At 43.3% G+C, this 14756-nt stretch overlaps 2 long non-coding RNA genes across 2 annotated transcripts in view; one reads left to right on the forward strand and one right to left on the reverse strand.

Annotated features, from left to right (window-relative positions):
* LOC306967346 overlaps positions 1-9485 on the forward strand; it is an 82314-nt gene extending 72829 nt beyond the window's left edge. Inside the window, exon 3 of the long non-coding RNA XR_013793180.1 lies at positions 9388-9485. This is a non-coding gene — a long non-coding RNA (uncharacterized lncRNA). The remainder of the gene's footprint in view (positions 1-9387) is intronic.
* Positions 1-10879, reverse strand: part of LOC306967345 — a 13738-nt gene extending 2859 nt beyond the window's left edge. Inside the window, exons 1-2 of the long non-coding RNA XR_013793179.1 lie at positions 10355-10879; positions 4947-5050 (exon numbers count right to left, since the gene is read on the reverse strand). This is a non-coding gene — a long non-coding RNA (uncharacterized lncRNA). The remainder of the gene's footprint in view (positions 1-4946; positions 5051-10354) is intronic.
* Between the last annotated feature and the right edge of the window lie 3877 nt (positions 10880-14756).

Raw genomic sequence — 14756 nt, forward strand, 5'->3', positions numbered from 1 at the left:
CATCCCACTCTCCAAACACTGCTGCTTCTATAGGTATTACAGTTTGTCCTTTGCCAATCTGAAGGCTTTCCCGCCAAAAACCCACCTCTGGGTTAAGTCATCTCTACCAGGGTTCGGAATTGTCTTTCCTATTTTGCCAAAACCTTATTAAAATGACATATTGTCCCCTTAGGTTCCGTTGTTTTTCCCATTCTGTTCACCAGCCATTTTCAAATCTGGAGACTCAAGGCCCTTAATGTGGACTCTGGGACGAAAATAATGATAATTCACTCCATTGAAAAGAACGGGTCATGTTTTACAGCTTAAAATGACATATGAAATGGCAAATAGCTGCAAATAGATGAGCAAAACACAGTACCCATTTCTGTCAATTTCTATTCAATCTAAATATCTCAGAACTACAACTCGCAGATTTAGTTTAATTGAAGTGAACCATATGTCATCATGCTAGGAGGCTGACGAAATTAAGAATATTTTCCATATTTTTAATGCATTCACAATTTAATAAACCAATTTTGTTGATAAGATAATGTGATTTATAGTTTATCCAAGTTGTTTTTGCCTAGTTATGTCGCAGTAAGAAAATTGCACGTGAGAAAAAAAAAAATTACAATGCAATCATCTGAAAGTCAAGTCAAAAACTGCTCAAAACAAGGTTCAGAATGGAAGCTATTCTAACAGAGATATCCCTGTTTTGCAGCGATGAGAGGCACAGAGCAGGAGGATGGAGGGATAGAGAGGAGAGGAGGCAGACTTGACCCAGATTGGGAGCCTAACAGCAGCAGAGGCAGCAGAGTGAGCCGGTGAATGTTTAATGGCGCCAACCACTTGTGCGCCGATGCCACACACACACACACACACACACACTCTCGGGTCGGTCCCGCCCCCACACGGGTTAGCACACACGCGGGTTAGCACAGTGAATTAGCGGCGCGGCTCCTGTGATTATCTGAGAGCGAGGGAATCAGATCACTGTCAGAGCGTGAACTGGGTTTAAGGGCCGCACATGACGCGCCGCTTGTGTCCGCCGTAAACGCTCACACGTGCGGGAAACTGTTGAACTGAGCTCGCTCTCCGTCAAAGGGGGAAAGATGTGACTGCGGGAATGTTCAGCCCTTTTACGGTCATACTCGCTGACCGCTTCCAGCTTTAATTAGCATCTTCACCTTTAACTCGCAATGAAGGCGTTTGAGTTCTTGAATTCACAGCAATCTGACTTTGCAGCTGCTACAATACTTGTTGAGGCAGGTGAGACGCTGCAGAGGGAACCACTGCTAAAACAGGGACTTGACACTGCCACACTTCCACCACGTGTAACCGGCAATTTACAGCAGGAACCTGTAATTTTGCCAAGAATAAATGTTTGCCGGTGACTACATTTGCACAGTGCACAGATTTAAGTAAGGTCATGCAACGAAACAGGAACCCTGCGACTTTCTGGCCATTATCCAGGAACTACTACTACACACTCTATTTACGTACAGTGTTTGGACATAAAAGACCACGAATCAGACAGGAAACACACACATATTTCTGTGTTTTAAAGGATAGGCATTTATATGATATACAGTATTGTACCACTACCACTATGGAGCACTCTATTTTTTGTGATAAATGTAAGTATTTTTTGGAGGTATTCTTCCAACCCTGAAGACAAAACGCTTGGATTCAGTTAACTCCGCCCCCTCTCTCCGCTCATACAACTTATAGTAGAAATATAAATATCACAGGAAAAAGTATTAGTTATTTCACGATGCAGTTATAAGGAGCTGACCTCTGCAACACAGCTTCGTAAATGGCTAACACACAAGCTAACACACGAGCTAACACGCTAACACACAAGCTAGCACGCGTTTTGATTAACTCACCGCTCTGCTCTGGCCGCTCCATCACCAGGTGTTTACATTATGGGACTCGTGTTATAAAAGTTAATCCACTTTGATTCTGACGAAGGTTCACCAAGCATCCATCGAGAGACAGTCACAGAGAAACACTATTTTCGCCACATTATCGTTAGGTAAGAAAAAAAGAACAGGTGTCCAGAGTAGGTTAGAAAGCGCTCCTTCACAGCTTTGGGAGCAAACATTACATCTGTGCAGACGCTCAGGGGGTGCGTTTGTTTTCCCTGCAGGGGCAGCGCGGACGAGTCAGGCACTTCCTTTGTTTTACAAATTAAAATCAGGCCATAAGCATAGAATTAAGACGTTACATTACAGCACTTTCGTTCCGCTCTGACGGAAATAGCACAACAGCATTTTTTAAAAGCTCCAAAAAGTCGATTTTCCATGATCTAGCCCCTTTAATGTTTTCGTCAATGCAGTTGTTAGTAGAATTCCTTTTATATGAAGCAAAATGTCTAATTTCCTGCAGTAAGCTTTAATTAGGATGTGTATTATCTTCATTCTAAACAGATCCCAAACCAATTATAACATTGTGGACACTCATTTGACTTTTGCGGAGAAAATCAGACTATTGGGGCGACCTTTTCTTGTATTGGTAGTAATATTTGAGCAGAAGTGTGTCTACTCTAGTATTGAAATGAAATGACCAAGTATTGAAATGACCTGCTTGTACATGTGTGGCGGTTGTCGGAGAAGCTGTGGCCACAGACCGGGAGCCGCACTTTTGTTAGTCTATTGTGCAGGTGGCCGTATGTTAAGCCTGATCGTTGTGCTTTGAGAATGGACATCTACAAACAATGGCATCTGTTACACACAAAGTTCTGGAGAGGTATTAATCTTCGGCCCTCGGAGCTCTGAGCAGCCTCAAGTGGAAGCTGAATGATACTTTTCCCTTTCTCTGCATGTCACACACACACACACACACGCACACACACACACACACACACACACACACACACACACACACGCACACACACACACACACACGCACACACACACGCACACACTCTCTCCCTCTCTCCCCGTTTGCCTTGTTTCTGAAGTCAGCATTCTTGTTCATGTTTTCAGCTCCACTGAGTCACCCGCTGTATGTGTGTGTCAGCCTGCTATTTCAGCACTTTCCGGCACTATCGATTCAAACCAGCCTGCAGAGGGAGCGACCTGCCCCTGCAGCCACACACACACACACACACACACGCACACACAGACTATGGTTGAGTTACATGCTATAACTAAAGCACAGAGAAGAGAGAGAGACGCACTTATGTATGAAAGCACATGTAATATAACGTGCGATGTTTACAGTGTAGTAGTGTAGGCTTGACCTTCGCCCATAGTGGAAGATGAGCCCAGGGGGAACAGGAAAATGAAAGGGAGATGCTCTCATGACTCAATAATACAATACTATGTGCGAGAATGTAAATATATGTTAAAATGAAGGTTATGGCGGTGTTTGTTTACATCAATTAGGAGGCACTGAGTACAGGGGGTATTTGCAGGTCAACAAACACCAGCGATAGAAACCGCAAGCTACGTATAACACATTTTGCATTTTATGACTTTTTGTTGACAGCTTTTGATAATATTTCTAAGGACAACTTAACAATAAAAAATATAAAGAAAAAAGTCTACCTTTTGCGCCACCGACAGTAGGCTGGATATTTTTCATTTCTGTCGGGCATAAGCATAGGCGACGATTTATGTTTTCCCAGCGGGTGTCCAGTCAAAACGACAAAAAAAAGATCAGGCTGAACCCAACAACCTACTGCTTATGCATCTGTAAACTCCGAATTATCATTTCCCTACATCTACGTCTGGGTCTGATCTCAGTGGCCGCGTTACATCGGTTGAATTTCAACCTACCATTCAGCGAGCGGGGGAGGCAGGTGTTGTCGGTGACGTCAAGCATTTGCGCCGCATTTGCTGGTTGTAGTTTGTTAATGGCGGCGGATACGAAAGTAGTGGAAGCTCTTTAATCCATTCTGGCTCGACTCCCGAATATTCAGATATTGAAATTGAAGCCTTGGAATGTGCAAGGAATGCCCGAAGAGTTATGATAGAGTTATGATAGAGTTTTGATAGCTGCTTCACTCACTCGGGCACATTACATACGTCCAAGGAGTTCACCCCTCCCACCTGATAACGGAGCTTAATTGTGAAGTTCCAGACCCTCGTATGAAATGAGTATGAGGGTATGGTAAAACCAGGCTAGGTTATATCTATTGATATCTCGAGCTGTGCCGCGCCCATGGGATCGGTGCCTTTGGGTACAAGATATGAAGGAGTTTGAAAAAACTGTCAGAAACGTCATGCCAGTCACAGGGGGTCAGTGAAAGGGGCAGAAGAGGCAGTTTACCCACCAATCCAAAGGTTGGTGGTTTGATCCAAGCTCTAGACAGTGCATACTTTCATTGTGTCCTTAGGCAAGACATTTCACCCACTTTGCCTCGAGTGTGAACACACTGGTGCATGACAGAGAGTCTGTTTGTTTGAGGGAACATGGGACAACGGATACAAATTAGCAAATGGCTCCAACCGGGTATGGCATATGTACATGTGTTCATCTCATGTATAAACTGTACATTAACATACACTGTCACCAACCAAATGAACATAATAAAATGATGCGTTTAAGAATGCCTGGGCAGCGGTCTTAGCTGGTTATTAGTCTATGACCAAAAGCTATTATTTGAAGATACATTTAGCACTGTAACCAAGCAGCTACAAGCCACTGAACCTATGTCTGAATAGAAGTGACTGCATGAGGAACATGAACAATCTAAATTAAACATGAAAATGTGTGCACACAATCCGGTCGATTTGTTTTCCATACCCAAACAAGAACAACATGTGCATTTTCTGTAAGCAACATGTGCACATATGTAATTTTCATTAAACATTGTGGGTCAAATTATGCAAACAGCTCGAGAGTAAGTTTCTGTTTGGGCAGAGGAAACAGACTTGTGTGCTCCCCCTGTTGCAGGGTGTTGTGCTGCCGTCACCGCTCAGTAGTTGTTTGTATTTGTCAGAGCAGGAGCGACTTACCCTCCAGTGGATGAGTCAAGGATACGCAGCAGGTGCAGGTCAGAGCCAGCCGAGCCACATCGCACCTCACAGTGTGCGCCGAACTCCTCCGCCGCTGACCTCAGCTGAAAATAGAACCAGGAAGTGGTTATTTCAGGATCTCATTTCCACTCGCACCAGGAGCGGACCACAATTAGTACAACGGGCCTGTCTGTGTGACTGCCTCCCACTGGCACTCGCCACTGGAGGTACAGTACAAGGCTTCTGTTTGTGAGAAATCTTCATCTCAGAATGGCTAAAACACGTCAATCTTGTGTCTAAAAAGCTTATGTCGCCACAGATTTGCTCATTGTGCCTATTTTATCTACCTTTTGTGGATGTCCTATTTTCCACTTGTGCTTTTGTCTCTGTCTTACTCATCCCACTCCTCGCCTCCTGATGCTGCTGTGGTGGATTTACCTCTCTGTCTTTGTCTTTACTTTTGCTTTTTGCAGCACTTTTGTCTGTGCTAATAATCTTTACTTCCCCACGCCCGCCTCGTGTTGTTGTTTCAGGACTTGGCAGGTGTTTTCTCTCTGCTGCAGTGAAGAGGTGGTGAGGACTGTGCGCCGCGTCTGAGCGCTTCAGACTACTTTGTGCAAAAAACAACAAAAAACAACAAAAAAACTCAAACAATTGGGTGGTTAACCATAATCGCATTTGCTTTGTGTTAAGTTTCTCATTTAAGATATCAACAGCTGAAACTATAAAGCAAAAAGGAGACAAAGGGAATGGTCTGTGAGTATGAACCATTGCTAGAGGAGCATTGACATTTGAGAGAAGGCAATAACTCATTATTACAAGAATTGGATGCTTTTCAAAACATATTTGTAGTGGACTAAACTACAGGCTTAGCAAGTTTAAGACCCCAATGAGACAGAGCATTTTGTTGTTTGCAAATGACAGTCTTTTTGATCTGGTAATGAAGATGAATTATGCAGCCCTAGCACAGCATCAGACACATACACGTATCTGATGAACAGCACGACAGTTTATTCTAGTTTTGAGCCATAGAAATGTTACGAAACAGGGTCATCCAAAGTTCTTTAACCGAACCCTACCCACTTGGTCCGTTTATGCATATACGTTTGGCAGAAGTGAAATTGTTTTGCTTTCTGTTCTGGCTAATCGCAAAACAATTCCTAACCGTCCTTCCTGATGCATCGCCGCGCAGCAACGTTCAGTGTAAACTCTGCTTTTGTCACTGGATTGAGTGGCTTGCCAAACTGATTATTCCCCCGGTGAACGAGTGTTTCGAAGCTGCAGAAAACGCTGACGAACTGTGACAAAATGCTTCCATTCGGACTGTTGTGCTGACTCACATGCGCTGTATTGTCTAATACAGTTATTGGTCATCACTATATGTAAGTGGATACAGTATAGCCTAATAAAAATCCAATTGTGTTCAAACTAACTGTGTTTTCTTTATTTCCCCTTGTGTGTCTTTCTCCTATATACAAAGCTTTATGGGTTAGGTTCATCACACACAGACTACAGTGAGTTACTTCCGATCCGTAGACACTTATTGTATCCCGAGAAAAGTTATAGAACTGTCAGAAATCCTATACTGCAGAATGAACAGAGCAATAAAACACAGAAGTAGAGATGGCCTTTTTTTTCACTCATAGTTATGAGTATTTCTCTTTTGACTGCAAACTTTCAGAGGACGCTAAACAAAAACACCTCTTCATCAAGTTGTTTTAAACTTGATGTTTTCCCTCATTGGTAACACTTTAGATTACAGCCCACAAGTTCCATTTGTAGGCACAGGGAACAAGAAAGTAGTTCTTGCACTCGCACTTTAATTACACTTCAAAGTGCAAGGTTTCATAAAGGTGAACAAAGTGTACCAAAGGTGTAGGCGTAGTTGCGGGTGTTTTGGCCTCATTTAGATGTGCCAGCTTTATAAAGGGCAGCTGTGCATTATAACTGATGCACAAATACACTGTACCTAATGTGTAACTATGAGCGCAGGCTGTAGTCTAAAGTGAGACGCTATTTGCCTTTGTTACACATATATCTACATGTTGTACACCTTAATTACTCTTTGTACACCATTATTAAACCTTGCGCTTTAATGTGTAATTACCTGTACTTAAGTGAACTACATTTGTGGTTTCAGAGCTCCACATTGTTTTATTGGATGCTTTTGTGCGTCTTTGCCGTGTTTTTGTGGAGTTCGGTGGATTTTTTTCGTACTGGTCCTGAAGAAAGCAGCCTTTTAAAAACTAAACAGTTAGCTTATGAGCTAAAGACATTTGCAACCTACAAACAGAAAGACTGAAGAAGCACCAAGAGCCAGGAAACAAAAAAGGGACAAATGAGGAGGTATCCAGGCAAGACTTGAAGCTAAGCTGCACATGCTTTCTATTATTCTGGCTAATGGACGTTCAGTGGAGAATAAAAGAGATAAACTGCTAAGATCCTCCCAGAAGATGGTGAAAGACTGTTGTGGGGCGGAGGGAGCTGCACAGGAGGAAGAGGAAGGAGGAGGTGGAGCTGACCAGTGCAGGACACCACGCTCTGACACAGAGACAGAGGATCAGAGGAGACTGAAGGCAGCCAGCCAGGTTTCCTCTGGGTGCAGCGGTTCAGAACTTACACCTGAACACAATTTTGTTGTACGGTTGTACAATGACAAATAAAGCTCTTAATTACTTACTTTCTTGTTACCTGCACCTACACTTGAAACTTGCGGGCTGTAATCTTAAATGTTACCCATTCATTAGCCTAAATAGGAATTCATTGCAAAACCGCTACACACATTACAACATTACATTACAATAAACTGATAGAGATTTTACGGCGTAATAAGCTTTCACGCATAAGTAGCCTTCTAGATTTTATATAGGGGACTCACAAAAGTAGGAACATTTACTGTCCCACATTCACGCTCTTTGGGAATTTACTAATAAAGTGCAGTAGCTAATTAAGCTTTTTTTTTGATGATCTGTATTTTACTTAAAAAGACACAATGACAATTTAAACTGTCCGGAGCTGGGATCGAACCGAACACTCAATAACTCTACCTCCTAAGACAAGTCAATTCACAACAAATGATAATGGAGGCAAGCTTTAGAATATACAGTTAACCCCCTTTTTTGGCCACTTTCATTCGGGGGAAGTAGCCAGACCGTTCGCACCACAGGAACATGTGCTTTCATTTATCTGAGCACAAATCTGAGCAGCAGCCGAGTGGAGGTCTCCGCGCGCTCCCTGCACCTTCTGCGTCGGGGCTTCGGGACATAGATAATTAATCTCGCCCCTCTCTGTTTTCAACCATCAGCACGTGCGCTTGTGTGTGCGCGTGCTTGTGTGTCCTCGCGTGTGCCTTGCTAATTTGATTAACGGGTGTAAACAGTTAAGCTAACAGTAATGACTACCAAGCAGACTGCCGCTGTAGCCAGTGGGCCTCATACTGATTACTATCATCATGAAGATAAACCCGCAGAGCTCCGTGTGTGCGCGCGTGTGTATGTGTGGCTGAAGGCTGCTGTTTGTCGGAGTGCATAAGTCAGTCTCTAATCTATTACGAGTCAAACAGAGCAACAGTGAGCAGCGAGGAGCTAATTCCCACCACTGACGCCTGCCACAAGCTAACCGATCATATTTAACCCTGGTCATTACACATAGCACCGGCGTCCTCCGGGCTACACGCGCTGCACATGGAGACGAACCCGCTCCAACCTGTGCACTGACCAGAGAAGTGTCTGCAGGTGTCACGATAATGAAATAGTCTGTCACCGTGATGTAAGTGCTGACTTATTGAAGATGAGGGTTCCCGAGTCTTCATCTGTACTGTGCAGTTGAAGTGTAGGACGTTTCGCCTCTCAACCAAGAAGCTTCATCAGCAACACTAAAGAATTCTGCTCATGGGGAGACTAAATAGACCACTGGGAGGGGCTGGCTTGTTCTAGTTTCACCCCTCTCGCTCCACCACTTCCTATACGCTCAAAACGCACTGTGCATCGGGCATCAAGTGCTCTGAGGGGCATTAATATTGGCTTCGCTGTCTCTTTAATGCAGCTGATAAAAACAGGCTGTATTCAATGAGAATGATGAGCTATAGACATGTGTGTCAATGCGACCGATTCGTATGGGTCGCTCGTGCAAATACAGTACATTCTCTGCAGACTTAAAGCAGTAACTAACTCATGCCCCTAGAGGCCATAAGGTGTTGTGGCAAGTTGCACTTTTTTTACTCATTAATTGTCCGTGAGAGTAAATACTACGCTGACAGAAAAGACAAAGGGAGAGAGGGATATTGTACATCCAATTACACATTGGAGATTTTTTTTTTTCCGCTCAAACTTGACTGTGGTGCTAGCCCACAGTTAGCTTTGCCCCTTAGTCTGTTAGCATCTTCTTTGTGATTCCATGAGTGTGTATTGCGCCTCTGACCCGGTGCAGGAAAAGTTGCAAGGGTGGTTTTCTGGCCAGAGACACCAGGGGGAGATGAAAGACCCCCCCCCCAATCATCCCATTAACACTTGTATTACCCCCAAAGGGACAACGAAAAGGATTTAGTAAAAAGGTAAACAAGTTCATCTTTGAGTTCATATGTCCTAACAAAACACTGGTGTCATGCCGTGTTCTCTGGTGCCTGCGCTCACAGCGGCAAGTGAGACAGGAAAGAGGGGAAGGCGCAGAGAGGGAAGACACGTCTGAGCTGAAGGGCGCCGCAGCTGCAGGGGCGGAGCAGAGAAACTCCGGTTCTGGAGGGCACCCACTTTTAAACTGTTACATCTAAACTCAAGGATTTTAATCCAACACATATTACTGGTGTAGTTTGAGAGTGAGTTGAATTTTAATGAGCTACCCCTTCATCCCTTAACATTTCTGCTCAAGGCACCAAAATGGCTTGCAGTGGCCCTGATTCAAAGGTTAAGAGTTCCAGTATCAACAATCCTCTCATATAATCACTGCTAGTTTACCTATTGATTGATATTTAAGAATCTACTACCAACCGCGGTACGGAGACTTGGCAGGGGGTACTTGGAATGACCTCAGATCAAAAAAAAGAAGGTGAAGTTCATTATTACTAAGAAAAGTTAGTTTTAATGATATATATATGAATGTATAAATGTTTGATATAAATGAATACCTCAAGTTGTACTTGGGACAAAAAAGGTTGGGAACACTGACCTTCTGCAGAGTATAGATGATGATCCAAGAACCCACATCTAGAATTGACAACTGTTTGACATGACTTATTGAAGGTTCAATAATTGTTTTGTTCGTAGGACACCTCGACACCAGTCAGAGTACCCCATTACACTTACTCAGGTATTTACTTGAGCGACATTTTAAGAGGTTTTATCACTCCAAACTTTTACTTCTGCAAGAGTATTATTGTTAACTTGAGTAAGTACTTTGTCCACTTCACCCACCTCTGCAGTAGTCTCCCTCAGCAGCCCCACACAAAGACGGACGCACTGAATCATCTGTGAGTCAGCCCCTGTGTCATCATCAAGACCTCTGTGTCCTTTTAATTCAGCCGTTTAACATTCAATTCACTTCGTTTCGATTCAACCCTCCTCCTAAGTGCAGCAGAACGCCTTGCATCAATAACCTACTTATACACATTAATCTGCCACCGAGTCCCTTTCTGATACGTCCCACTGTTTGCTGCTCCCCTCACAGCGTTTAGCTCACACTCTCTCTCCCGAACACACACACACACACACACACACACACACACGGGCACGCGCGCATATGCAGACCCATTCAAGCGACATAAACAAACAGGAAGCACGGCGAACATTAGCACATCAACACTGTGATGAAATGCTACGGGGAGGCTCGCTTTGCCTGGAGAGGGAGAGGCTTATTATGGAGCCCTCATTGAAGGCTTCAAAGAGCTGAAATTAGGGTGGAGAGGACGGATTAGCAGAGAACAAGGAGAAGGGGGAAAGAGGTAGATAGAGAAAGAGGTACAAATGGAGGAGTGGGAAAGGAGGCAGAGGGGAGGAGGATGGAGGGAGGACGGAGGAGTGCGGCGGGGCTCACGCTGATCTGAGACTAGACGCCGTTTGAAGTCATTTTAGAGTTTATTTCCGAGTGGGAGACACCACTTAGTTGAATTAAGATGCAGTGAGCGGGGGATACAGGCTTCTCTCCGGTGGCGCTCGGAGCATGTGGCTGCAGCAGGTGCCCAGACTCTAACAGGCTGTTCTCACACACACACACAAAAAAACACAAACACGCATCATGACGCACAACAACAAAAGACCATCTCCGCTGTGGCATCAACAGGCTACGGGACTATTTTTTACACCCAGCATTGTCGTCATAACAAAGTCATTAAAAAATCCTATACACACTGAACCAAGCAATTGTTCTTGTTTTTGACGCCTTGCAACTAAACTTAATAACGAATGGGATGTGGTACCGGGATTCTGTGTTTGTGTAATGAGACCAGATAAATAATAGGGTGAGTTTAAAATTTGATGCCAGCATTTCAGATGGAGAAAAGGGTCATAAATAACTCGACGGATTCACTGTTTTTGAAAGAAATCTCCGATATCACAAAATCCACAGTTATCGGGCCTTGCAGTGTTTTGTTACCCTTTTAACCCCCGCCTGAGCCGAGCACATTTTCACCAGTTTGTATTTACCCAAATCTATAAGCTTCTGGGGGGAAAAATAGCGATGAAAATTAGACAAGTCAGGATAAAAATGCAGTAAAAGAGTGACAAAAACGTGATGAAACATTGACAACAGCGAAAAAGCCTCAAAAGAGCAACAAAAAGGTGATGAAAAGCAATGGCAATGTGGCAAAAATGTGACAGAAACACAACAAAAAAAGCGATGGAAAAAAGTGACGAGAATGCAGCAGCAACACGAGGAGAAAGATCCATTTCGATGAGTTTTGTAGGTCTTCGCTTTGAAATGAGGCGTTACACTGGCCTATAGGCTGTGACCTTATGGATCAGGGTAAAATCTGAACTGGACAAAATGCACTCAGTTAAGGCAGGGATAAAGAGGTTAGGGACTGGGACTACCATATTAATGTTTTGGCTTAAAGCAGAACTAAGTAACTCATGCCCCTAGAGGCCATAAGCGCCACTGCAGGTGTTGTAGCATGTTACGTTTTTTTTACTCATTCATTGTCTGTGAGAGTAAATACTACACTGACAGAAAAGACAAAGGGAGAGAGGGATACTGTATATCCAATTACACAATGGAGATCATTTTTTTCACTCAAAGTTGGCTGCAAATACTGTTTAAGTGGCGCTAGCCCGCAGTTAGCTTTGCCCATTAGCCTGTTAGCCTCTTCTTCGTGAGTCCATTAGTGTGTATTGGGGCCTCCGGGCCGGAGCAGGGAAAGCGGCAAGTGTGGTTTTCTGGCCAGAGACACCAGGGGGAGAAAGACCCCCCCAAACAGCCCTCTGCCAAATCCATTGTCAGTGACTCAAAGCATCCTTTGTCTGATGAGTTTAGTCTGATGCCCTCTGGGAGAGTGCCTTTAGCTACAAAGAAGGTGTACAAGGGCTCATTTGTGCCTATTGCAATAAACCTAAAGTGGAGTACGCAGCACAATTGTTTTTAATTGTTTTTTATCATTAACTTACTGTCTTTGATACTGTCTGTCATGTCTATTGTGACTGTGTGTGATTTGTGACTGTGATGGTGAGCCAAAGACAAATTTCCACCTCGGGGGACAATAAAGTTAAATCAATATATCAATCCCATTAACTTGTATTACCCTCAGAGGGACGACGAATAGGATTTGAGGCAAACAAGTTACTTAGTGTTGCTTTAAAGTAATTTAAAGTGGAAACAAATATGGCTGAATTTATTGCTTGCAAGACACGTTCCTGGCAGTTTTTGAATATGTGGATAAGCCCAGTAATAACTGAGATTTTAACCTAAACCTTCGTATTTCAACAGTTCAAAGACGATGCTAAACAACTGTCCTGTCCTACACAATTTATTAACTCTATCTGTGGGCTCTTTTTGAATGTAGACAGTGTCAGGACCCATTATAAATAAAACAACACATGCATTGTCTTCCAGATACCCACAAAAGAGAGTTGTGGAGCTTGAAATGATGCGTATTATAGCTGTGACTTGCTCTGTACAAGCGGCTGATGCATTGTATAAGTGTGTAAAACCTATTTCGGGTATTCAACGTTTTTGCTGCTGGCATCATTCATCCCACCAGTTCCTGTTTGCGTCTTCCATAGATTTCTCCAAATTATCTGCCCTCCAGCTATTACAAGACGGCTTCAGACTGCGGCTCACAGCACTACTGCAAATACACAGTCAAATTCAGACAAGATGAACTTACAGTAAGACACACAGAGCCCTGAGCTGTAACAAAGGGGGCAAGTAGAGAAAGGCTTTGTTGGACGGAGACAAAGCATTTGACCTCGAGCTGAGGAAAAAAAAAGCCTGTTAAGGTTTCTAAACATGGAGCAGAGACGAGAGAGCGAAACAGACGGGAGATCAGAGGGAAAGAAGGAAAAAAGAGAAGAGAAAGAGCTTGAAAGAGAAAGAGAGGGGAGAGACGGCTGTGACTGGGAGGGACACACTGAGGCTGTCAAGGTCGCTAAACACGCCGCCGGCCCGGACCTAAAGGGATTGGCTGCAGCTCTGACCTGTTAGTCATACTCGCACAAGCACTGTGGACATACAACAGAGCACTGGACTGAAACAGAAGAGAGGATAAACAGTCAAGAGATATATATACTGTAAACCAGAACAAAACATTACAATAAAGTTTTCTTCATCGTTTTCTGAGAACAAGAGCCGACTTGATGCATTTAATTCGTGACAAAACAGAAAAAGCTCAAGTTAGAGAGTGTGTTTATTCATTTTATAAAAAGTACCCTGTAGAACCGCATTATGTAATAACAGCACGAAATGTAATACAATTTTCACTTCCTTGTGTGATAAAACCACATTTTGTCATTTTCTCATATTTAACTAATCAATTATATACAATACAATGTGCGGTAACACTTTATGATGGCTGTGCACCATTAACCTCTTAACCCCGCCTTTAACCGAGCACATTTTCTCCAGTTCGAATGGCCCTCAGAAAATGAGGATGAAAACGCAACTCAACAAGCGACAAAAAAAAGTGACGAAAAAGGGATGAAAAAGTGACAAAAACGTGGCAAAAAAGTTACAAAAACAGGCGGCACAAATGCAACAAAAATGTGACAAAAACATGACAAAAAAGTGGCGACCTAAAGAAATATCTTGGTCTTGGCTGTCAAATGAGGCATTACTCTGGACTATTGCCTAAAATGTGCTGGACCCCACCAGCACATTTAGAGGTTAAAGCATTTGCAAATGTGATTATTTCTAAAACATCTACAAAGCTTCATTTGTTACTCATGAGCACCTAACAGTGATGACCTTCATTGTTCAGTCAGTGTATAAGTTTAGACTCGATTATACAACATGCCCAAACCCTTTCCTAAACTTAACCATTTCTGACTTGTCCGTAACATTAACCAGACTTGCAGATGCACATATTGTCACTGCACTCTCTGTTTAGATTTACAATGGTTTACAGTGGTTTAGTAAACTTTGTAAAGCATTACTAGCTGCTCCCATTAACAAGTGTTAATGGGATGATTGGAGGGTCTTTCATCTCACCCTGGTGTCTCTGGCTAGAAAACCACACTTGCAACTTTCCATGCACCGTTTCGGAGGTGCATGGACAACGGGCAAAGCTAGCTGCTAGCTAGCGCCACTTTCACAGTATTTACAGCCAAGTTTGACAATGGAGATAATTTGAAACAAAATATCTCCATTGTGTAATTGGATGTACAATAT

The sequence above is a fragment of the Gobius niger genome, assembly GCF_951799975.1.
Source record: "Gobius niger genome assembly, chromosome: 8".
In the NCBI taxonomy this organism is placed as follows: Eukaryota; Metazoa; Chordata; class Actinopteri; order Gobiiformes; family Gobiidae; genus Gobius; species Gobius niger.